General features: G+C 43.8%; 1 protein-coding gene across 29 annotated transcripts in view; it reads right to left on the bottom strand.

Moving 5' to 3' along the window:
• The window catches only part of RIMBP2 (RIMS binding protein 2), a 279,893-nt gene extending 256,284 nt beyond the window's left edge, over positions 1-23,609 (bottom strand). For 7 of the 29 annotated variants that reach the window (XM_043529342.1, XM_043529341.1, XM_043529345.1 and 4 more), the window contains exon 1: positions 23,221-23,606. The gene's annotated coding sequence lies outside the window, so the exon portion shown is untranslated. Of the gene's footprint in view, positions 1-23,220 lie in introns of all 29 variants that reach the window. The other 22 variants (XM_043529335.1, XM_043529339.1, XM_043529343.1 and 19 more) reach the window with 6 other exon arrangements.
• Positions 23,610-23,954: the final 345 nt, after the last annotated feature.

The raw sequence follows: 23,954 nt of genomic DNA, 5'->3' as shown, positions 1-23,954 counted from the left end.
ATGGCTCTCTAAGCAGTCAATATAAATGATTACCAATTACTAATTCAAGTACCAGGTTGGAATCAGAAGTATTATTTCACAAGTGCTCATAAAGACTGACCAAGAATTTCTCAGTCATATTGCCGAGGCCAATAGTTCAGTTGGTAAGGGCAGACAGATCTGGCAACACCCTTATACGACAGGCCAGAGGAGCCAGTGTCAGGTATTGACCAGCACCTTAGGGTATGTCTACACTACAGTGTAAACCCAGGATTTGAAGTCATGCTCAAGCCTCTCCTTTTCCATCTACACATAAATTGCGCTAACCCTGGGCCCCACAACCCCACAAGGATGGACAGTCTGAGCTTGAGTCAAGCTGGGACTCAGTGTTCAAGCCCTATTGCTTCGCAGTGTAGACACACCCACACTGGACTCGTGCCCTGGGGAAAGTATCCCACAATTCCATGGGCTAACTTTCTTTGTCCTTTGGACAGTCAAGTTTTCCCACACTGCACCGTGAACAAAGGGCTAGAGCAGCAACATTTTGGAAGCGTGCTAGGAAGTCTGGGATATGGATGTTTGGACTCTGGCCCACATAATACAATGTAGATGCTAGAGCCCGAGGATGGGACCGAGGTTTCAACAATTCCAAACCTAGCATTATGAATTAGTACACATGCTCAAGCCCTAGGTTAACCAACCCAGGGCCTGCTAACTCGAGGTCTACTAAGCCAGGGGCTTACGTTTCAGTGTAGACATATCCTTAGGGTCCTGAAATCCAACTGTCAACAGGTATTACCCAGCTTTGCAGAACCTGCTCAAAACAAAAACAAATTTTACACCATTACAAAAACCATGCTGTAGACTATGCCACAGCTCATCTCTAGTACAGTTAGGTTATAACACAGTTTGTACCTTGCTGCGTATGAAGACGATTATTACAAAATTGTTTGGACAGGACCTTTGAGTAGTTAATGCCCCCCACCCCACCCCACCCACAACCATATTGTCTGCAGCTAAACCACCCTATAAATATGCTGATGCTATACACAAGATGCAAAGCAATAGGATAATCCAACCTCTCAGGGCTTGGTAGGCTGGACATCACAAAGCTCAGCCCTATGCAGCACTTTGAAGGGGGGTGGGAGGAAATTAACTTGTCACTGCTCTCCCAGCCCTCCTGTGCTGGCAATCCCTGTTGCTGAGGCATGCAGCTGTTCGTTTGCTTTACTATCTCCCTGCTAGGCCATACACTAGGTAAGAAACAAACATGCTGGTCAAAGTTTGGCAGGTCAACCAGTCTCGGTATTGAGGTGTGCTGTGAGTGGTCGATATGGGGAGAATATTAAACAACAAGCAATATTTGGAATAATCCTGAAGTGTATTTTACCACTGTCCATGGTCAACAGAAACAAGGGCTTCTAAATTTAACCGGCCTAAAGTGGCGCCTTAGGCGCTGACTCCACCGGTGCTCCAGCCCTCGAGCACCTACGGGGAAAATTTGGTGGGTGCAGAGCACCCACTGGCAGCTCCCCGCCCCACCCCCCGGCCCCAGCTCACCTCTGCTCCGCCTCCACCTCCTCCCCTGAACGCGCGCCGCTTCTCTGCCCCCTCAGGCTTCCCGCGAATCTGCTGTTCGCGCAGGAAGCCGGGGCCGGCTGAGAAGCAAGCCGCGGCTTCCAGCTCAGGCCCAGGGAGGCAGAGCGGAGGTGAGCTGGGGTGGGGGGGGGTGGCACGAGAAGGGCTGCCCGCACCGCAGCAGGTAACCCGGGGTGGGGGGTGTGTGTGTGTGTGTGTGTGTAGGGGAACCGCTCCCTGCCCCAGCTCACCTCCGCCACCCTCGGCCTGAGCGGGAAGCCGCCGCCTGCTTCTCAGCCCTCCCCGGCTTCCCGCTGAACAGCTGATTCGCAGGAAGCCGGTGGGGGGGGGCGCGGAGAAGCAGAGCGAGGCAGTGGGTTCAGGGGAGGAGGCGAAGCGGAGGTGAGGTGAGCTGGGACTGGGCACGGGGTGGGGAGCTGCCGGTGGGTGCTCTGCACCCACCAATTTTCCCCGTGGGTGCTCCAGCCCCGGAGCACCCAGGGAGTCAGCACCTAAGGTGCCACTTTTGATGTGATCAGTGGGGGGAGCAGCCACTCCCCCTGCTCCCCCCTAACTATGCTCCCCCGCCCCTAGGAGCCAGAGGGACCTGCCAGATGCTTCCTGGGAGCTGCCCCAGGTAGCACCGCTGGGACTCCTCACCTCGCCCCCCGGCAGGTGCCTCTGGCTCTTAGGGGTGGGATGGGCAACCACTACGGTGGCCCATGAGACCCTCCTGCCCGGTTCTGGGGGCAGTCAGGGGACAAGGGAGGGGGGTAGATGGGGCAGGGGTCCTGGGGGGGGCATCGACGCCCTCGTGGGGTGAGGAGGGAATCCGTTGTTAAGATTTTGGCAGGTTATCACTGTATATACACAAATGACACCCTATATCATAGCTTGTCAGCAGGGATTAAACCCAGGACTTTCAAAACCAACAGTTTTACTGTTGTCTTAAAGGGAGAAAAGTCATCCGGACCAGTCATTAATTAGAGATGGACATGACACACAGCTTCCTGAAGCATGTGACAGCTGCATGACGACAGATCTCCATACAGGTCCCAGTTAGCAATAACCCATCACCACATCTCCTAGAAACTAGAATCTTCAGCACTCAAAGCACAGGCCCCTATCACTCAAGCAACAGGAATTGCTCCTGAGCTGGGAGACAGTAGTAAGGTGTATAGTCACCGAGACCAGACAAGATCCCTGGCTGTGATCTAAATTAGTTCCTGATGCCTTGATCTAGAGATCACCAGAGAAAGAGACAAACACTACTGAATTCAGAGGAGCTCCAGAATGAATAGAACTCTGTAGGCAATCAGACTGGGTCTCAAACAAGTACCAAGTAGCGTCTTACAAGGTGGCACATTATTGAATAAAGGTGGGAAGGAACAGAAGCCTCCTATGTAACTCAGATAGAACTAAAAATACCTTAACAGTTAAATAGAAGACAACGCAATTTGCTAGCAGCAGCACGAGGACAATTGTAAGAAAGATACTGTAATTGTTCCATTGCATCCAAAATGCACTGTATCAGCAATCTGTGTACCGAAGGCAGTGAAAATTAATGGTTGCAAACCTCCAGCAGCAAATGCACAAAAAGCAATTTTTCTACAACAGAGATGATTCTGTTCTGCGTTAGAGTCCAGTTTTGACTGTCCCAAGAGCCATGCCCACCTCTCTTATATCCAGGGCGCAGTTAACAAGCCACACTTGCCAAAATGAGTCAGCAGTCAGCAATCAGTATCTTCCTGTAGATATTCACCATCACTTCCTAAAAAGGTGGGTTAACAAAATAACCCTGCTCCTGTGTCACATCGACAGAGGATTCCACCTCCCACCATCCCTGCTGTGGATACTGTACATTATTTTGTTTCCTGTATTTATTTCTCAGGAACACGAGTAGAAAATTGCAAGCTGGAAAATGTTCGTATCTGCAGGGAATTTGGGTTCTTCTGTATATATGGCTGTCAGTCTAGTGCAGAGTGGGTAATAATTTTCGCAGGGGGGCCACTCCACGAATTTTGGTAAGTTGTCACAGGCCACACATTTCTCCTATATTAATGGAGGGGTGCGGGGTCTGGGAGGGAGTTTGGGTGCAGGAGGGAGCTCTGGGCTGGTGCAGTGTGTTGGGGTGCAGAAGAGGGTGAGGGGTGTGGGCTCTGGGAGGGAGTTTGGTGCAGGAGGGGGCTCTGGGCTGAGGCAGGAGATTGGGGTGCAGGAGGAGGGTTTGACCTGCGGCAGGGGGTTGAGGTGTGGGAGAGGGTGCTTGGTGTAGGCTCTGGCCGGGAGGCGCTTACCACAGGTGGCTCTCGGCCGGTGGCGAAGCAGGGTTCAGGCAGGCTGCCTGCATGCCGTGGCCCCACACTGCTCCTGGAAGCGGCTGTCGCTGGCTGCTGCTGGCACATCCCTGCACCCCCCCTTGGGAGGGAGGGGGCAGCAGGTCTCCGTGCACTGCCTGTGCCCGCAAGCACCGCCCCCAAAGTTCCCATTGGCCGGAAACCACTGTGAGGACGGTGCTGGAGGCAGGGGCAGCACACAAAGCTGCCCCCTCCCCCCCTCCACCTGGGGTGCGCAGAGACGTGCCAGCAGCAGCCATCCACTTCCGGGAGTGGTGTGGGGCCATGGCAGGCAGCCTGCCTGAGCGCCTCGCTGAGCCATGGGCCTTTCAGCAGCCCAGACCCAGAGATCACGAGGGGACAGAGAAGGACGGACAGAAATGTTAGTCATGGTGGGCAGGACAGAAATGTTAGATGGGCCGGATCCTGCCCGCGGGCTGTATTTTGCCCGCCCCGTGTCTAGTGGGTGGAAAAAGGAACTGGGGGAGTCAGAACTCCAGGGTTCTATTATTAACTCTGCAATTGACTCACTGTGTGAGCTTGGGCAAGTTACTTTGCTTCTTTATGTCAACTAAAGATAACAATCTCACTTGCTACACAGGAGCATAGGGAGCCTCAGTTTATTAACATTTGTAAACTGCACTGAAATCCCAGGACGAAGGACTAGAAGTGCGTAGTACTATCACATTATGCCAGGTTTTATGGATCCAGGCTAACCGATTTAATGTTTCTTAACCATTATGAAGCCCTTCCTTGTACAAGTCAAACTATGATCATCCTGCAGAACTAGCCTCATGAAGAAACAAATAACTCACTGCGTGTAGCCAGGAACATAAATCACAAAGCACAGCTATGAATGCTGTCGCCAAGCCCCCTTTCACCTCACTGAGGTATTAGCTTCAAAGCTAAGCTGGAATCATTCAAATGCTAACATGATCAAACAAGGCTGCCTAGGAAACAAATGTGCAGCTGCAATCAAAACAACTTTATAAGTGGGGAAAAAAATAACGATCAGGCATGTTCTCGCTGATTAGTTCCAGGCTGGGCTCTCCTTTGCAACACCCAGTCCTACCCAAGTAGAGCTGTCCTGCCACACTGGAGAGAGATTAAGAAAACAGCATCAGTGCTGAGCAAGCCAGGTAATAAAGATGAGACTAAAGAGAATACAAAGTGGTGGCAAAGAAGGCCTGGATCACTCCTTGCCAAATTGGAAAGCTTCCCCCATTACATGCTTCACTTTTTATTAGTATGTCCTTACCTTCCCATCTTTATGAAAACAAATCTGAATAGCGACTGGTAATCTGCTCCATTCAGAGCAGATGCAGAAAGCTTGTCTCTCTAGATTGCTTTTAGCTGTGTGCTTGCTTCCCCTCCCATATGGTTAGCTGTCTTCATGGCGCTGTCCCGAGCCCCTTTTCAGAATCATTGGGAGACTGAGCATTTTTAGGCTAAGCCGACTTTCTCATGGCACTTTAGGAAATAGTATTGTCAGTAGGGAGAATGGGGAGAGAGGAAAATGGCAGTTAGTTGTGTGTTTTCTTTTTCAAGAGCCTCTGGTGATAAAGTTTGGAAGCATGACTTCAATTTTCCTTTTACAGCTGGATAGAGCAATGCTGGCAGGATGTGCTTGGTCTTAAATCTCTTCTCTAGTGTTTGTAACGAGCCTGCTGTGCCATGGGCTGCTTCACCTACAGCAGAGGGGAAATGGGGTCTGTGTTCCAAAGCAGGTTCAGATTGGTTCCAGAAGGTTGCAAAACGACCAGATTTCCACCTAGTCACAGACTCCCTCCCATCCTGCATAAATATCCCAAAAGGGGAAGCTATTCCCACGAACATCTGTCTTGCTGCCTACAGCTTTCTGCCTTTCTGAGAAAAGAAAAGGAGTACTTGTGGCACCTTAGAAACTAACAAATTTATTTGAGCATTTATTGAGAGCATCCTTGGCATATTTTTAAGTTGTTTCAATGAGATGAAAGCTCAAGTTCCATTTTCTTACTCCCCCACCCCCACCCCAAGTGACAAACTGGCCACAGTTTGATCAGGATTTTTTTTTAGTCTCACTTGAAACCATGAAAAATGGAAACAGATTTTACTCGTCAACACATTAAAAAAAAGTCTCCCCTCATTAGCAAGAAGTTGCTTGCATGTAAATCACCTAGGGTAGGTGAAGTCACCCTCTGTTAGGGGCATGAACTCTGTTGCTTTCCTTGCTTGACTGCAGGAAACCCCTGCTGTGTGAGCTGAAGGTATCGAAGATTACATAAACTGCTTTTTGTGCATTTGCTGCAGGGAGTCTTACTAGTTAGTTAGTTTTCACTGCCTTTGGTACAGAGATTGCTGATCTGGTGTGTTCTGGATGCACTGGAACAGACATCTTGCTTAAAATTGTCCTCATGTGCTGCTAGCAAGTTCTATTGTCTGCTATTTGACCGTTCCTTCATAGAGCTGTTCCATTCGCTCGCCTTATTGCTCATTTCAATAATAGATGTTCCCCTCTGGGTTTGCATTAAGGCGGTACATTCCCCTGGACTCCTTTCCCCATCTCCATGATTTACTTTCATTTGGCATACAGTTTAAACAGCTTATAAGGTATTCTGGGGACAACATGAATAATAACCCCATCACACTTGGTCTCTTAAGAATAGCAGCTTGAAATAAGAACTTGTTTTTCTAAGGAATACCTCCAGGGAAACCACAATAACTGACACAATAATGGATCAGCAGAACTGCCTACTGATCTGTATAGTTTATGCTGGTGACAATTAGGGGAACCCCACTGTTTCCAAAAAAGGGAGATCAATTAACTTTTAGCTGGGAAGTTAGTCTGCATTTAAATTGGTCAATGAGCTGCACAGAATGAATAACAGAAAAGGAGGAGGGGACAGCTAAGTGGTTTGAGCATTGGGCTGCTAAACCCAGGGTTGTGAGTTCAATCCTTGAGGGGGGTCATTTAGGGATCTGGGGCAAAAATTGGGGATTGGATCCTGCTTTGAGCAGGGGGTTGGACTAGATGACCTACCTCCTGAGGTCCCTTCCAACCCTGATATTCTATGATTCTATGACAGGGCTGTGAGGACAAGAGAGGAAGGTTTTCTATTAGTCAGGAAGCTAACCTAGGACTTCAGAGTCAATTCCCAGTCTGATAATCTTTTGTAGTTTAGGGTCAGATTCGGCTTTACTGGATTGGAGCCTAAATCCAGGCCAGGCCTGAAGGGACTAGAAGTTATTTAACATCTGTGAGCTGACTGGTGAGCAGACAGGTGTCCAAATCACAAAACCACCATCACAGTTTGGAGACCTTTTGGGCAGCCTCAGTAAGAGGCAAAGTCTGATTTGGCCTGGATAACGGACTCACCTCTAGAAGGGGTCTCTTCATATCAGTCAACATACATTGGTCAGGTGGGATAGAAGGGAAACTCACACTGCTGCATCCTGCCCAGTGCCTGTTTTCTGTTGGTAAACACAGGACTCCAGTCTCCAGGACTCCGTTTGATTGTGCATTAAATTCACACAAAAATCATAGCACTTTAAAACATTTGCCTTTCAAATGTTTAAAAGTACATATAGATTTTGTTTCAATTATTATTAATGATGGCAACGCTGTGATCTCATTTCTCCCACCTTTTTTTTCCCCTGTTGCATGAGCATAGTAATTTTCAGATGATATGTAATACAGAATGGGATGCTGTGATAATTCCTCTGAATTATTTATCAGACGCTTGTATTATTTATATAATAGCAGCCTTTTATCACTCCAATAATGATTGATGGGGATAGTTAAGCATTCCTTTGAGACACTTGATGGGGCCTCCATGAATAAGATCTGTGGGGGGTCATGAGAATACCAAGCTGTTCCCCGTCCTCCCCCTGTTAACTTGTATTAAAGTCCTCCTTATAAGGACAGCTAGTCAACCAATCAGAAGACTGCAGGTGCAAGTATTGGAAGAGCTCTACCATTTAATTGAAAAGGAGACATTCAGTTGAGCCATTATGCAGGAGAATGGACTGTATGAGCCTCTTGAGATCCTTTCTAGCCCAAAAGATATTATGATAAATTAAGCCTACAAAGAGTTTCTGGTGACATGAAAACCAGGATTTTTTTTATGGCATTGCTGCCTTTGGAGTACATTATACCTTTTATTTAACCCATACCAATAATTATAATTTTGATGAATATTGCAGATAATGAAAATAAATGGCATTTCATATCACTAACATCTATATTTTTCTTAAAGTCATGAAGGATATAGAAACACTGTCCCACCAGACCCTTTCCACAAACATCAGATTGCTTTATCTTCAAGAAGGACTCCCTTGAAGTCAGTGACAATCCTGTAGAATGCAGAAAAATGCTTACTTCTGAATTTTATTCTTTTGGGGAGAGGGAAATAGTCCAGAAAGGAACAAATGCACAGATAAAATCAAATTCTAGCATGTGGCAGAGCATGAAAGGAGGACCAATGCCAAAGAATTCAGGATGATACCATCACTTGCTGGCTGTTTGACTGACAGTATTTTCACATTCAGTATTAAACTGACTGATTTAATATAGATGTGTTATACTTGTCTAAAATAAATAAGATAGTCCAAAGTCCAGATGAACAGCACAAAAACTCCCTCATATATAGGTTCAGACAGGTACTGCCTTTTATACTGTATATTTATCTTTACGATTTTTCACTCCCCTTTCTTTCCTGCTCCCTTTTGAAGAGTATCTGGTTTTCATTCTGCCTTCTCTCTCAAACATACATTCTTCCATTGTATTTTGTTCTCCTGCACCCCTCTCGGCTTCTCCACTGCCTCCAATCTCCCCTAAGCAGACAGCAAATCCAACAATATATAGATCACACTTTTTAGCCCGACATATGAAAGGGTTCAAAATTAGGCAAAAATAAGCTTGCCTATGGCCAGAAGGAACAGAGCTGCAGGACATGGCTTGGTCTATTTCTCCAGGAGACATTTTACCAAAGATCTGTCCCCTTTTCATAATTAAATGTATGTAACATGAATATGCTTCCACACAAATGCTGTGGGGGCACCTAACCTCTCAGGAACCATGGCTACTCTGGGTGGGGGAAGTGAAATTTGTCAGACGCTTAAATCCTCTAAAGAAACCACTGCCAATGCCTCCTGCCCCAATGCAGCTTGTAATACTGACCTCCATCCTTATCTTTGGAGGTAAGTAGTTTGAAAAATTAGTCTGGTTTTGGTTCGATGATACTGAAAATCTTACTGCCTTTAAAAAATAAAATAAAAGCAGCATGCCCAACTCATTCAGTAATGACCAAATATTGTTATCATCTAACATCTGCACACTGGAGTTATAATGAAAGGAGTCACAGGAATTGCCATACTGGATCAGACCCAAGGTCCAGCTAGTCCAGTATCCGATCTCTGACAATGGCCATTACCATTACCTCATAGTAAGCAGATGTGGAATAATCTGCATCCCATGTAGAGACAAGGATGAGCTCTAATAGTTAAAGACTAGCTTACATCTTGAAATACAAGGTTTATTACCCCTTCCAAATCAGTCAGTTCTTTTAGTTTTATTTCCTGTGGACATATCACAGTACCTGGCACAGTTATGTTCGGGCCAAATTCACTGCAAGTGTAAAATCAATTAAAGCTGATGTGAGCCCTCCACATTGAAAGCATCTTCTTTATGCCAGTGGTGAATCTGACTCAAGCTCTGTTTAATTGAGGGGTATTAAAGAGAGCACACTGATAAATTTTCTGTACTACACTTTCAACCTGTGTGATATGGTTTTTGGGGGGAGAAAAAAAAACCCATACATGTTCTACCTTTAAAGGTTTGAAGATCAGACAGTCGGACTTGGGAGGGTGGATGGGGGCGGGGGGGGAGGGAATCAGAAGGCTCAAGTGTTTGCTAATCTGTTTTCTTTCCATGGCTCAAGATTCAGGTTATTTATAAACAGCTGGAAAGAATGAGAATGGGGTTCAAGAGAAAACTGGGCTGTGTCTATGCGTGGGTTGTTTTTATTTTGTTAAGACATATTCTGAAAACACTGACGGAAACTTCTACCAACCACAAGGACAAGAGGCAACTCAAAGCAGAGAGTCAAAAGCTTGTATTTAATTAATGAATGTACCAGTTATTATATGGAGAAGTATTATCCCTGTTTTACAGATGAGAGGACTGAGGCACAGATGTGCAGCGATTTGCAGAGGCTCTCACAGAAAGTCTGTGGAAGAGTTGGGAAGTAAACCAAGATTTCCTGAGTCCTAGATCAGTCTCTTCATCTCAAGACCAGTTTTTCTTTCTTTCCATAGCAGGATTTTTCAGGAGAAATTCTTCCCTATCCCATAACCCTTAAAACTACTGACCCAAGGCATCAAACAAAACTGAGTTTAGTCTGGCGGTCTCCACAGAGAAAGGTCAGCAGAAAAGCATTGCTGCCAACTCTTGCGATTTTATCACAAATCTCACAATACATTGTGTTGTTGTTAACAGCCCAACTTCTTGAGTCATGTGATTAGTTGAGAATGTCACTTTTGGGGGGTAAACTTCTAGCCCTAATAGTGACAGATAAAAGCTTGAAACCCTGAACTCTAAAGGATCAAAAACCATAAGGCAAATAAGATTCCAAATATTTATTACTTTTTTTAAATCTCAGGATTTGCGGGGGCCTGGCTTGTGATTTTTGAATATCTGGAGTAGGTGACAGTGAAAGCAGGACATCAAGGGAACATAAATAAGCATAAGACAGTGATCTGGAGGGGTACAGTGAAGAGCCCTACACGACCAGCTGATATATATATGACCACTGCCTATCAATATTTACTTATTGTTATATTGTGCTTCCCCATCTGTTGTATACACCTGTTGTCTCATACATTGAGTAACGAGTTCTACGGCAAACAGTCTCTTTTACATTTGTACAGTCCCTCCTACAATGGGGCTGGGCCCTCCAGAGCTCTTAAGCACAACAGAGTAAGCTCACCAGGCTGTACTCAATATCTAGTTAGAAACTTTGCTTGGAAAGAGATCAAAAAAGTAAATGTTTCAATGCAGCATTATTTTTAGAAGCACATACTTGCTTATTGCATCAAAGTGTGCAGTTGTGTTTATGAAACATATGGGGATTTATTTACCATATACAAATGCAATGTTTGCTCTTCAACGTTTACTGCTCAGAGCAGGTTTTCATGGTAAACACACCTGAGCCCTGTATACTTGTAGCGTACACCATTGGTGGCAGCAGTGCAGCCACTCCATGCTGAAAAATGGGGTCTAAAATTCTTAGGGCACATCTACATTGCAGCTGCGAAGTGTACTTCCCAGCTCAGGCAGACAAACATGTGCTAGCTCTGCTCCAATTAGCACACTAAAAATACCGGTGTGGCCGTGCTGGCATGGGCGGCAGCTTGGGCTAGCCACCTAGGTATGTATCTAGGATCTTGGACGGGGTTGTACTTGGTCAGCAGCTCAGGCTAGCAGTCCATGCCACTGGGGCCGCACTGCTATTTTTAGTACGGTAGTTGAAACAGAGCTCGCTTGTGTCCATCCACCCAAACTGGGAATTAGACCTCCCATCTGCAGTGTAAACATAGCTTTAATGTATATAAGATTCATGCTATCTGTGTACAACGAATGGTTTCTAGAATAAAGTATTTTTACCAAGTCGGCCTATGAAAAACACACATGGCATGTGCCCCTATAACTGACCACTCATTACATTATAGAGCACAAAGTGGTTCTTTCTTAGCACTTATAGGTATGTTTACACTGCAATTAAAAACCTACAGCTGGCCTGTGTCTGCTGACTTGGCCTGGCAGGACTCAGGCAAAGGGGCTGTTTAATCGCAGTGTAGACTTGCACTGGGGCTCACGGTCTGGGATCTTTCCTCCTTGCAGGGTCCCAAAGCTCGGGCTCCAACCTGAGCCCAAATGTTTACATTGCAATTAAACAGCCCCTTTGCCTGAGTCCGACGAGCCTGAGTCCACACCAGCCAGCCCAGGACGTCTAATTGCAATGTAGACATACACTGTGGCACTCAATCGGGCACTCAAATGACTAAAATAAATTAGCCCATATAAAGGCTCATTCCTGGTTTTTAAAGGGAAATAAAAACTTTTTAAAATATGGCTGCTTTATCATAATTTTGATAAAAGCTTAGCCGAACAATCAAAATTTCCATTCATATAAACCAGATTAAAAAACAAATTTTACTAAGATATATTTTACCAATTTGATGTACAACACCTTTCAAACTGAGGTTTTACTCTCTTGTTAAAATGCACTGTAGAAACGAAAGTTTAATACCCTTCACACAAATGGCATCAAAACTGATCACTGAAGGCAGTCTTTAGCCAAAGCATGCCTCAATTGAATTTTGTTTCTTCAGTTACTCATAAAGAGCCAGTGTTAGACAGCTTTCCCACTGACCTCAGAGTCAGTCTTTAGCACCCTGCAAAATGGTGAGATGTGCTTTTGTTACTGGCTCAGGAATGTGGGAACATCCCCACTAATTTAAATTATATTTGATAGGCTGGGATTTTCAAAGGAGCCTAAGGAAATTAGAATTTTAATGGGATGTGAATATTTATGTGCCAGGAGCATAGAACATATGCAGGGTGACAGTGGGTATATACATATGGGTCATTGCCAAGTCAGGGACATACACACAGGAATATGTGAGTCAACACCCAACACTCAGATCACTCCCATCAGCAACTCAACTCCTATCGCATACAGCCTGTACAGTGGCCTCTCTGGGGTTTCCCAAGGAAGCCAGAGGCAGGGCTGAAAACTTTTGCCCCTCATTTCCCATAAGTGTTTTCTCTAAAGAGAAATCGGAGCCAAAAAGTTGGAAACCAGGTTTTGAAACAGCCATAGCTCAGGGGGTCTGAATTAGGGATATTAGTTCTGGTCCATCTCTGTTTATTGGTCTGCCAGATGCCGGCCTGAAGTTCTCTGGCAGAATGTGAGCCATACAGACAGGGGCTGGACACTCTGTCCATATTCCATTCCTTTCTTCTTCATGTTATTTAACATTTCAAGAAATCATTCAAAAAGACATTCTAGGGGGTGGTTTTCCCCCACAAAAGAGACTTGCCCTGCAAATTCAGACTAAGCATAATTTTGATCCCTTTGTGTTTTGCAGTAAGATCATTCCCTAACTGGTTCTTTTAGCCCTTAACACCACATACAGCTTTTCTCTTTCCCCCTCCCCCAGCCTCTTTTCTGATTAAACTCTTTAAAGAAAATTTCCAATTCTAACATGTCAGGCAGAAATTATTTATATATAAACCTTATATCAATGGGCTATATAAGTAACAGTCATAGTTGCTTAAAAATGACAGATAGCATGGCCCTCTTTTGGATTTCACATACCTTTGGTTGCATTTACTGAAATTCAGTGCATGCTTTCTCAAAAAATCAAATCAAGGTTAAAAATTACACAACATGAAGTAGATTTCTAACTATCAGCATCACCTATCAGAGGTAAAGCTAGCAAAGCACTCATTTTCTTCCAATGCCTGTCAACACATGCATACAACCTTCCATACAATAAGGCTTTTCTGTAGAGTGGCTTTACTCTAACTCATACCCTGCCACAGGACAGTATAATCTCTTAGGCCTGGTCTACACTAGGGGGGAATCGATCTAAGATACGCAACTTCAGCTACGAGAATAGCGTAGCTGAAGTCGATGTATCTTAGATAGACTTAGAATCACTTACTTCACGTCCTCGCGGTGCGGGATCGACGGCCATCGCTCCCCTGTCGACTCCGCTTCCGCCTCTCGCCCTGGTGGAGTTCTGGAGTCGAAGGCAGAGCGATCGGGGATCGATTTATCTCGTCTACACGAGACGCGATAGATCGATCACTACCCGCCGATCCGTCAGGTAGTGTAGACGTGGCCTAAGAAACACACCTCTCTCTTTAAAAAGGATCACTGGGGAAGGCTGATAACCTTAAAAATAGCCCTACCACCATTCTTAGGTACATAACCTCAGTGGGTTGTAAAGTGTCATAGCTCCACTGTTGTCAACAAAGCTGTAACAATTTGCATCAGCTGAGGATTTGCCCTTTACTTCTTTGTATAGTGCCAACTTTGTATTAGGCATTCTAGAGGCTGGGGTCCTACACTGAAGTTCTAATCTTCCATGTTTGCTCTTCCCCCTTAAATAACCCTTGATGGAATCCTTAAGGAGAGACCTATCCAAAGACTGACCTTTGCCATCCTGCCTCCAGAACTGTGCCCATTGTGAATGGTTAGCCAGGTAGCAAGCTTGAATTACAGCGGGCTATACAACCACCGTGCTAGTCTTACTATTACTTTGTCTCCCTACTCCCAATCTGTTTGTTTCAGTCACCTGTGTGGTGTCTTGACCTAAACCCAGTCTGCTAGTTCTCCAGGGCAACTTTTACACTATGTTCATATCATCATTTTAGCCCAGCGGAGCCTGGATCTCTGATGGGGTCCTCTAAGCACCACCATAATACAAATTAACAATTATTTAGCGTGAGAGCCTCATTGACAGGATCTCTTTAATGCACAAAATCATTACCCCCCCCCCCCGAATAGCTGTATAGATGTCTCATTCACATAACAATTTATGCCACAATTTTTCCATTTTTCATTTATTCAATGAGATTAAGTTAACCTTGGAGAACTTACATTCTCAAGAATGCAGTCCAAAATCAGTGCTTAAAAAGGATATAGAATATTCAAACACAGATCTCGAAGTATCTCAAAGAGATACTCTTCATCCACAGATCTCAAAGAAGTTTACATAGGTAGCTAAGCATTATTTACATTACAACACACACATACAATAAGCCAGATTCATCCCTGGACAAACCTCAGTGAAGTCAATGAAATTAAATCACAGGGAAATCTGGCCCAATATATCTACAATTATACACATTATCTGGATTATCTAGAGACAGACACCTACCATTAGAACACAGACAACTATCCCCTTCCCACTGTATAAATGGACAGAGAGAGAGAGAGAGAGAGAAGGTTTATAACTGCAGTGATATATAGTAGTAATGATAAATTTAAAATAAACTAGTAGTCCAGGGCTTGGAAATTATATTGAAGGCATAAAGGCAAGAAGTGACCCAAAAAAAAAAAAAGTATAACAAAACAAAAAATCCTAATTGTTTTTCAAACACTCATGTTTTAATTCTTTCCCCTGCTTCCATCGTGTGTATGTTGTCTAATACACACAATAATTAGCTCTTACATGGATTAATAAAGTCATAGATTTTAAGGACAGAGGAACCATTTACATAATTTAGTCTGGCCTCTTCTACAACACAGACCATAGAATTTCCTCCAACTATTCCTGTACTGAAGCTTTTGTCCCGAGGTTTCAAAGTGCTCCGTAAAGAAAAGTAAGTATCATTAAGCCCATTTGCAGATGAGGAGATTGACACAGAGGTATGATCTGACTTGCCCAAGGTCATAAAGAGCAAGTCTGCAGCAGAGCCAAGACTAGGAGCCAGGTCTCCCTAGTCCCAGACAAATGCCCTATCTGTGCAAGTTTGGAAATCATTTGGGGCATGGACATGACTTGTGTATCTATGAAATGCCTCGTACATTTTTGAGTAGTGTGTAAATAACATTAATAGTACCAAAAACAATTATTGTATGCATATAAAGCCAAAGGACAAAATGCTGGTTTAGGGAAGGAAGGAGGAACCATTATTTGCATGGGTCTGACAACATACGTCATTTAAAATAAAAATTCTTCTTTTGTGAAATAGCATCCTAATGAATTATCATGCATTAACATTTTATAATCTCTACCTAGCAATTTTTTAAACTTCTCCTTTGATTCATGTTTCATTTTGCATAATGCATAAACAGCCCAATTAGGATGTGTTTTCAGGTTATTTTAGACCAACGAGGTTAATTTAAATCCATGGTGAACATGCTATTAGGAATTTAACAAATACCTGGGAAGGAGGAGGAGGAGGAGGAGGAGGGTATTCCAATGTGCTACTTTATCTGGATTGTTACCTGGCATATCAGGGCATCTAAAGACAGATACCTGTTACTAAGGTAGATGTAACCCCCTCCCCACACACACACACAACGTGCACACACCCTGCAGAAAAGAGAGATGCTGCAGACTGTAAAGCATTTCAGGGAAATAAGACAATTGGCCAGACAACTGAGGGCACAAGTCATTTGCCGGAACAAACTGTGCACAAGGTTCCTACAGTCATTCTACATAAAAACTGATCAGACTGTTAAGCTTCAAATGGAGCCTTATGTCATGCCCAGGATGACACAAGCACATTTTTCCAGACGACTTATGGGTTATGTAACAGAGATCTGCAGAGCATTAGCAGTCACATGACATGGCCCACTAAGATTTAAAACTGCCACCTACAAAATGTAATTAGCAGACAGTAAACAAGGGACAGGAAAAGAAAAATACTCATAGACTCAAGAGAGAACATGCTTCTTAACATTATGAACAATATACATGATTTCTTTTATGGGAAGAGGAAGGGTGGCGGGGTTGTTTTGTTTTTTACATTTAGATAAAACTACGACTGCCACAGAAACAGAGAAATGCAGTGAGCAAGGGATAGACTTAAATACCTACTGCTTGTTACAGCGATAACTATGGGCCTCATCCAGCTGGGTGCCCAGTGCCCTAAGCTCCATTTGCCTTCAATGGGGATCATTGCCCATCCAATGAGGCCCTCAGAATTAGGTCTTATGGATCACAGTCTCAGCTGGTATAAAGCAGCCTAGTTCTACTGAAGTTATTGTTTCTTTACACCAGCTGAGGATCTGTCCCTTATTTATTTTTTAAAGAGCATTACAACAAACCAGAAGAGAAATAATTATTTCTGGAACATGGCAACAAAAAAAGCACAATGATTTTCGAAGGGGGCATAGAAAAGACAAGTTCCCACAGAATGGAGATAAGCCATATTCAAACTATGAGTGGGGACTGAGGGGCTGAGGCAGAATATTCCACTCTGGTGGAATTTCCTCCTCCTCTCTGGATTCTGTTAAACCATCCCTCAGCAGGATTAATTTTATCCCAGGCTCAAAGGGACCCTTTCTGCCTCTGGTACATTCTAGATTTCTAAGAATATACCTGAAGCTGCCTGTGATGCTGTGTATAAGAAATATGACCATTAGTATCATTATTGCTACCATTGCTAAACAATTGCAACAAATCTCATACAAAATATGTCATGTAAGGTGTCAATGGAAAAGTTATGATTTGCTAAGTATGATTATTCTGTTTATATGCATGTATCATCTGTGTATCTGAAGTTATGAATATTAGATATATACTTGTATCTTAAACATACTTAATATCTTGTGTTGCTGTAACCCACACACCTCCTGGGTGTGGTGTTCTGTCCCATCTAGTGGCACCAAGACCACTTACAGAGAGAGAGAAAATGAGTCTGCTAACAGACAGTTGGCTTTTAGCTCATGAGGTAGAGGCTCATGCACTAAGCACCAGAGGTCCCAGGTTTGATCCTGCCCACCACCAACTGGGGTCTGTCAGCGTTACATTGTATTCATGGGTAGAACCCCTCACCCCCCGCACCCAATAGAATTTTCATTAGGGCTAGACAGCTGTGTGTTGATGGCCTATCAAGGACACTCCACTCGCACAATTGGCAATTGAAGAAACTCATCCTGTCCAGATAGCCCTTCCTGAGGATGCCTCAGACAGCAAGGAGCCAATAGCCACCTACTGTGAGTCAGCAAAACGTATAGGGATATGTGATATGTTCATGCAACCCTGGACTCCATCTTGGACCAGTAATTTTCCACATACAGGGGCTGTGGGCTTTGTCTGGGACAGTAAAGTTTCCATGCACATGGCAAAGGATATATAAAGACACCTGAGACATCTCCATGTTGCCTCTTTCCTGCTCTAATTCTCTGGACTGTAGATTTACATCTAAAAGTAGCATCTTGAACTACGGACTGAGGACCTTCCAATCTTTTGGAAGTTTCCAGAGAGACTTTACAAGCCAACAATCTATTCCACGACTGCTACAAACCTGATATAAGGACTTTGCAATCATTTGTGTGTGTATGATCTATTAACCACATATAACTCTCTTTTGTTTTAGTAACTAACTAAAGATTTAATAATAAGAATGGGCTGACAGCGTGATATCTGGGTAAGATCTGAGATTCATAATGACATGGGGATAGGTGTCTGATCCTTTGGGATTAGAAAGAACCTCTTATATGATAAAATGGGTTTTCAGTAACCTCTCACTATATTAGATTGGGTTGTCTGAATGGGAGCCAATGTCTGGAAAGCCCAAAGGCTTGTGTTTGGCTTCTGGTTAACCGGTGTGGTACTATAGTAGCTCTTTTGTTACTGGCCTGGTGAATCTAATTATAGAATAAACCACCAGTTTTGGGGATTGTCTGCCCTATTTCTTGCAGTCTGCCCTGAGTGTGGCCTTCTCCGTGTGGCCCCTCCCAGGCACCTGGTACATAGTATGTTGAGCTTTTGTAGATAGTTCTGCAAATCAATCAGGGCCCGATCCTGGGAGGGATTTCTGTGCCCATCATCCCATTGCGCTCAACATCTTAGTGAATCAGGCCCTCGTTTGAACACTAGGGAGGAGATTACAAAAAATCTACAGTCAGCTCTTGATTATAAAAGCCAAAAGGAAAATAGTGTCTGATTTTGATTATATGAAATAGAGGAAAGGAGATTGTGTCCTACTATTATGCTCGAAGTGCCTTCCTTTGGTATGTTCAGAGACAGGTGTACATGGCTGCTGATTAATAATAAGCATCAACCATTTTCCATAGTAATGTCACATTTATCATCTTAAAAAGCACTCAGTGTTATTATACTGCTTCTACAACATAATGTAGATGAGGTGAAACTTTATTAAAGTTAAAGAACTGCTTCCTATTCCCTTCTCCCTACATGCTGGGTTTGGTCATGTGAATATTTTCTACCAAATCCCCATTGCCACAATAATCAGAGGAACGTATACTTCATTACACACTGAATACACCTGTGTTCACAATGGAGAAAAAAGACAGTTAACAAATCACATCTGGTATTCCAAAAGCTCATGTGAATTCAAGTGTTTCTGGCACTTAGAGAAATATTTGTCTAAGAATTAATAAACTGAAGCCAAATACTAAATGGTACTGGGCATTGCAAAATCTTCAGTTTATAAGTAGCACCTAGAAGTCTCAATCAGAAATTGGGCTCCTTGTACAAGGCATGATATATTACATAGACACATAAGAAGAGAGTCCCTTTCTGAAGAGCTTAGACAGACAAGACATAGGAGAATGGACATATTATTTTCCTTATTTTACAGATGGGGAACTAGTTACCGAGAGATTACATGATTTGCCCAGGGCCACACAGTATGTCTGTGGAGAGGTGGGAATTGAACTCAGACTTCCAGAGTCCCAGTCCAATTCAACAGTCACCTACCCTTCCCCCTAGAGTCAGAGTTGCAGATGCTTACCACATTTCAGGAGTTAGCCTGTCCTGAATTAAGAAAATTGCTCATTCTCTTTTCCTTAAAAAAATGACAACCTTACTGGAGACCACTTCATAGAATGTACCCCAAACGGATAACTTCAGCACAGTGTTTAATAAAGGATTTTTTTTATAGTTATGGAAAGAGAAATAGAACCTGGAGGTTATTAACAGTGACCATGTTCAAACTTCAGTGACTGTCAGCTGCCCCATGGGATATTTAACTGTTCTGCCAGGGCAATTACAGCATCTCCTGAGTCTTCCTCTATGGAAATGAGCCCAACAGCACAAGCCCTAGCTTTTCACTGGTGAATAAATAGGGTAGTGCTTGCAAGGGGGCGCCATTTTTTTCAGCACTGTGGCTGCATCTCAATTTTTTAAAAATATGTATTTATAATAGAAATATAAGCAAAGGAATTTTGTTTATGCCAGTGATGATCTCCGTGATACTGGCGTTTGGTACACTTGCATAACCAGTCAGAGAGAAACAGCGAGCATCTTAAGAAATAGCAGCATCAGCTGTGCTATGCTCTCTTCACAGTTTCTTAAAGCCACCTCAAATACATTTTAGCCACCGCAATACAGCCCAAGGGAAGCTGTACACAGTGCTAGAGGAGTTTGCCATTAAAATGCCATTCCTATCAGACAGCTCATTGGATATAATAAGCTACAGCTAATAAAAAGGCAAAGGGGAAATAAAATACTGAAGCATTTGTGCAAAACTTGGCTCTGGGCTAAAGCTTCCTCTAAATACTAAAATGTAAACGAGACAGGAAAAAAAATTCATTCAGCAGCCACGTCAATAAATCGGACAATAGCGTCCTCGATCTCAGAACTCTTGGGTGGCTCCAGTATGAATTCACTGCATACCTCTACTTCCATTATAGCGCTGTACTGAAAAACTGACTTGGCTATCAAAGTACATTGCATTAATTTAATTATGGAATGGGTAGGACGGCTCCACTTGCTTTGGGGTAAAGTTAAGTGTGTGTTTTTAATTATTTAATTTCCTAATGGCAACCAGGTGATATGGTGATAAGCGCTCACTAAATCCTTGTGATAGAAGCATAATTGTGTAGTGATATAATATAACTCATGCTCTGTAAAATACAGAAAGAATTACCATACCAGATCAAACCAATGTTCATTCCAGAGTGGGATCCTGTCTTTGGCAAATCCAATCCAGAAGTGCTATCACCTCCCATCGTGGGAAATTGTGAGAATGTAAGTCAATTATTACAAAGACGTACTATAAATATAAACATAAAATAATGTGTATGTTTTTGTAAATAAGTACTGAGTACATAGATCAGTGCATGTATTTGTGTAGGTATCTATATAAAATATAGAGACCTGTGTGTTTGTGCATTATACACATGCATATATTATACAATAAAATATTGAGTGTGCATATTCATGTAATACACAAACACAGAGAAGTATATATCTTATATACATACCCAAACATCTATACATGCACATATGTTTATGTATTATCACCTATCAAGTGAGGTCAACCGTATATAGCAACACTTAAGGTTTGTGCACCTATGCTGTAATTCTCTCTGCTTATCAGTTAATCAAGGTATCAAGTATCAGCTACTCTTTTCACATTAGGGTTAAAGTTCTGAGTCCTCTACTGACCCACATTGTTACAGCCCATCTTCTCAGGTTTTTAAAAGACCATGTGACATCCTAAAGCTAAAATTTGCCAATATTAGTCTTTAAAAAACAGGCACCAAATTTATAAACAGATGGTCCATGTACATACTTGTATTCTATTCAGTGGCATGTCAAGTTAACCTGCACTTCTGTGCATGTAGCCTTTACCACAGTCACGCTGCGTAAACACAACACAACATGCTAGGTACTAAGCAAAGCAACCTAACACCAATTCAGTTGTCTAGCAAGCAGCAAGTGACGGTGCCCTCAGTCTGCAGAGAGTATAGCCACTTCACTAGTTCCACCTGATGTAGGGTTTTTTTGTTTGTTTTAATATCATGCCACGTCAAATGCATTGTTCAGTGTAGCTGGATCTCTTCATTGACAAGAGCAGATAGCAATAATTTATAAACAAACCCCAAGACACTCGAAAAATGGAAATTTTTTGAATAATATGTCTTTAAGTAGATAAACCCCAGTGGACACCAGCAAGAGTTATTTCAAATTGCTTTCCTCTCTCAAACTGTGTGTATCAGAAAGACCCTCTCTAATCATAATCAAACACCTTCCAGTCATACAAACTGAACCACAAAGTGACTACAGTGACTCTCACAGCATACAGTTCACTTCCACATTTATTTATTTCTTATTAATTTTAAGCAGTTCCCTTTCATTTCCATTCTATGGCTCTCTCTATGCCTCAATATTTCATGCTGTTTTCTTAAGGTGGCTCTTACCTTGCTCTGAATTACTCATTTATATTTTGACAGTGGCAGCCTTCATTTTCCCTCCTTCTCTGTATCCACTTGGTGCAGTTATTAAAACATTAACATAAATGGTTGCATTTTTATGCAGTGCTTCAAAATATTGTAGGGTACTTTAGGGACCTGTCCCTATTCTTGCCAGATGCAATGCCAATCCACACTGATACATTATTCTGTGGAGCCATTTATATATAAATTTCTCTACATGGTCTTCTGCATTGGACCAAGGTTGGACAGTGCTTATCATCAATGGGCAACAAAAGGCAGTTGCTTTAAAACTTTGAGTGCATTTAAATCTACAACAATTAAAATACTATTAAGACCATGCACAATTGTAACACTGATGAAAAAATCACTTTTGGAAAGGAATATGCTTTTTGCCCTACACTAGACATTATAGTAAATAACCACAACTTTAAATAGAGGTCAATAATAGAAAAATTGCAGTATCCCTTGTGTATTATAATTCCCAAATACTACTCATGAATGGATATCTGCTACATGGTAGCTGATTTACCAATATCTATACATGCAAGATATAGTAAAATTTCATTTGTATTATGCATACATATACACAGTACCTACCACACAGACACTAATATTATATGTAACACAGAGATGTATGTCTAGTACACACATCTTATACACCAATACACACAAAATCTCTCCTTCCCTCCCTTTGGAAACGGGGGCCTTTTCACAAATCAACTAGTCCAATCTGGAACACAAGGTTTGCAAATTACATTTAAAATAAAGAGGCTTTTCCCACCCATTGGTGTCATTCCCACACTGATGCCTGGGAAATACCGCAGATAATTCCATTAACCATCTCTCTGAGGAAAGAGCAGTCACCCCGACGACTTTGCTATGACACCCCAGCGTTCATCGGCGAAGCACGGGGCCACTGTGCGTCTGCACACAGCGCTGGAAGGGGGGATAAAAACCGCTAGCCAGTCTGGTCACTAACTTTGCCCACAGCAGCTTACGCAGGGAAGAAACAGGGCACCATTAAACCCGTGTCAGCCCGTATCTTATTTTCATAGGAAACTGACTAGTAAAAATGACACAAGATGAAACATCAACGGGAGGGAGGATGGAATCATCTCGCAAAGGCTTAATCCCTCTACCTCCGGCTCATGCACAAATAAAACCACCTTTTATCATTGTAAACAGCACCGGGGGAGGGGGGGGGTAATAAAACCAGTGAAGGGCACCCTCAAATTACAGCCTAATCATAAAGTTTGCCTGGCTGTGCTCAGAGTTCCCGCCGCAGTCCTGGCAGCATTGGGGGAGAATTCCCCCATGCATCCACCCATCCACCCCCTTTTGTGTGTGTGGGGGGGGGGTTGGCCCATAAAGCCGCTAGAGAGGGCGAGCTATGGTTAGCGGGGTCGAGCTGAGCCTACCTTGGAAGGAAGCGCCCCCGACGTCCCGCAGCAGAGAACTGCCGTGTGCCGGCCCCGGGTGCGGGAGAGGCGGCAGGGGCGGCAACGCCGGTGGAGCCGCGCCGCCGGGCTTCCCAGCTACCAATGGTTCCCTCGCTGTCTGCGGGGCGGCAGCGGGCGGGCGCCAGCCAGCATCACGGGCCGTGCAGCCGCTGCCGGAGCCTATGAAACCGCAGGGCCGGGCGCTGCACGCACACGCAAAGATGGCTTTCCCCCGGTTTGCCCCTTTCCCCTTCGCACCGGATTAAGCCCCGGCGCTGCCGGAGGGAGCATGGAGAGGGCCGGATCCCAGCCTGGCTCGGTCACCAGGCGCGGGGGTTATTGTACCTCCAAGTAATGCCATCACATCACTCCCAGGGTCTCCTGCCTAGCTCAGCGGTGTGGCCTACGGGGGCGAGCCAATGGACGGTCACTGCGAGCTTGGAACCTCCCCCCTGCCCTGCGGCACAATCTAATTAAATCAGATTACCTGGGCCACCCCCACCCTTTCCGTCCTTTTCCTTTAAAGAAAGCGGCAGCCTACCCACCTGCAAAACTTCAGCCGCCAACTGTGCAGCCTAGCAACTGGAGGGGAGACACTGGAAGGGCCCCGGGGGGAGGGAAAGGAAGGATGACAAAAATAAATAAATAAAAAGTCTTCCTTAAGGGAAGCAAAACCTTTCAGCCCTTATGTAAAGGCACCAGTATACTCCTGA

The sequence above is a fragment of the Chelonia mydas genome, chromosome 15, assembly GCF_015237465.2.
Source record: "Chelonia mydas isolate rCheMyd1 chromosome 15, rCheMyd1.pri.v2, whole genome shotgun sequence".
NCBI classification, from domain to species: Eukaryota; Metazoa; Chordata; order Testudines; family Cheloniidae; genus Chelonia; species Chelonia mydas.
Note: the sequence above shows the minus strand (reverse complement) of the source record. Positions and strands in the feature narration are given on the sequence as shown.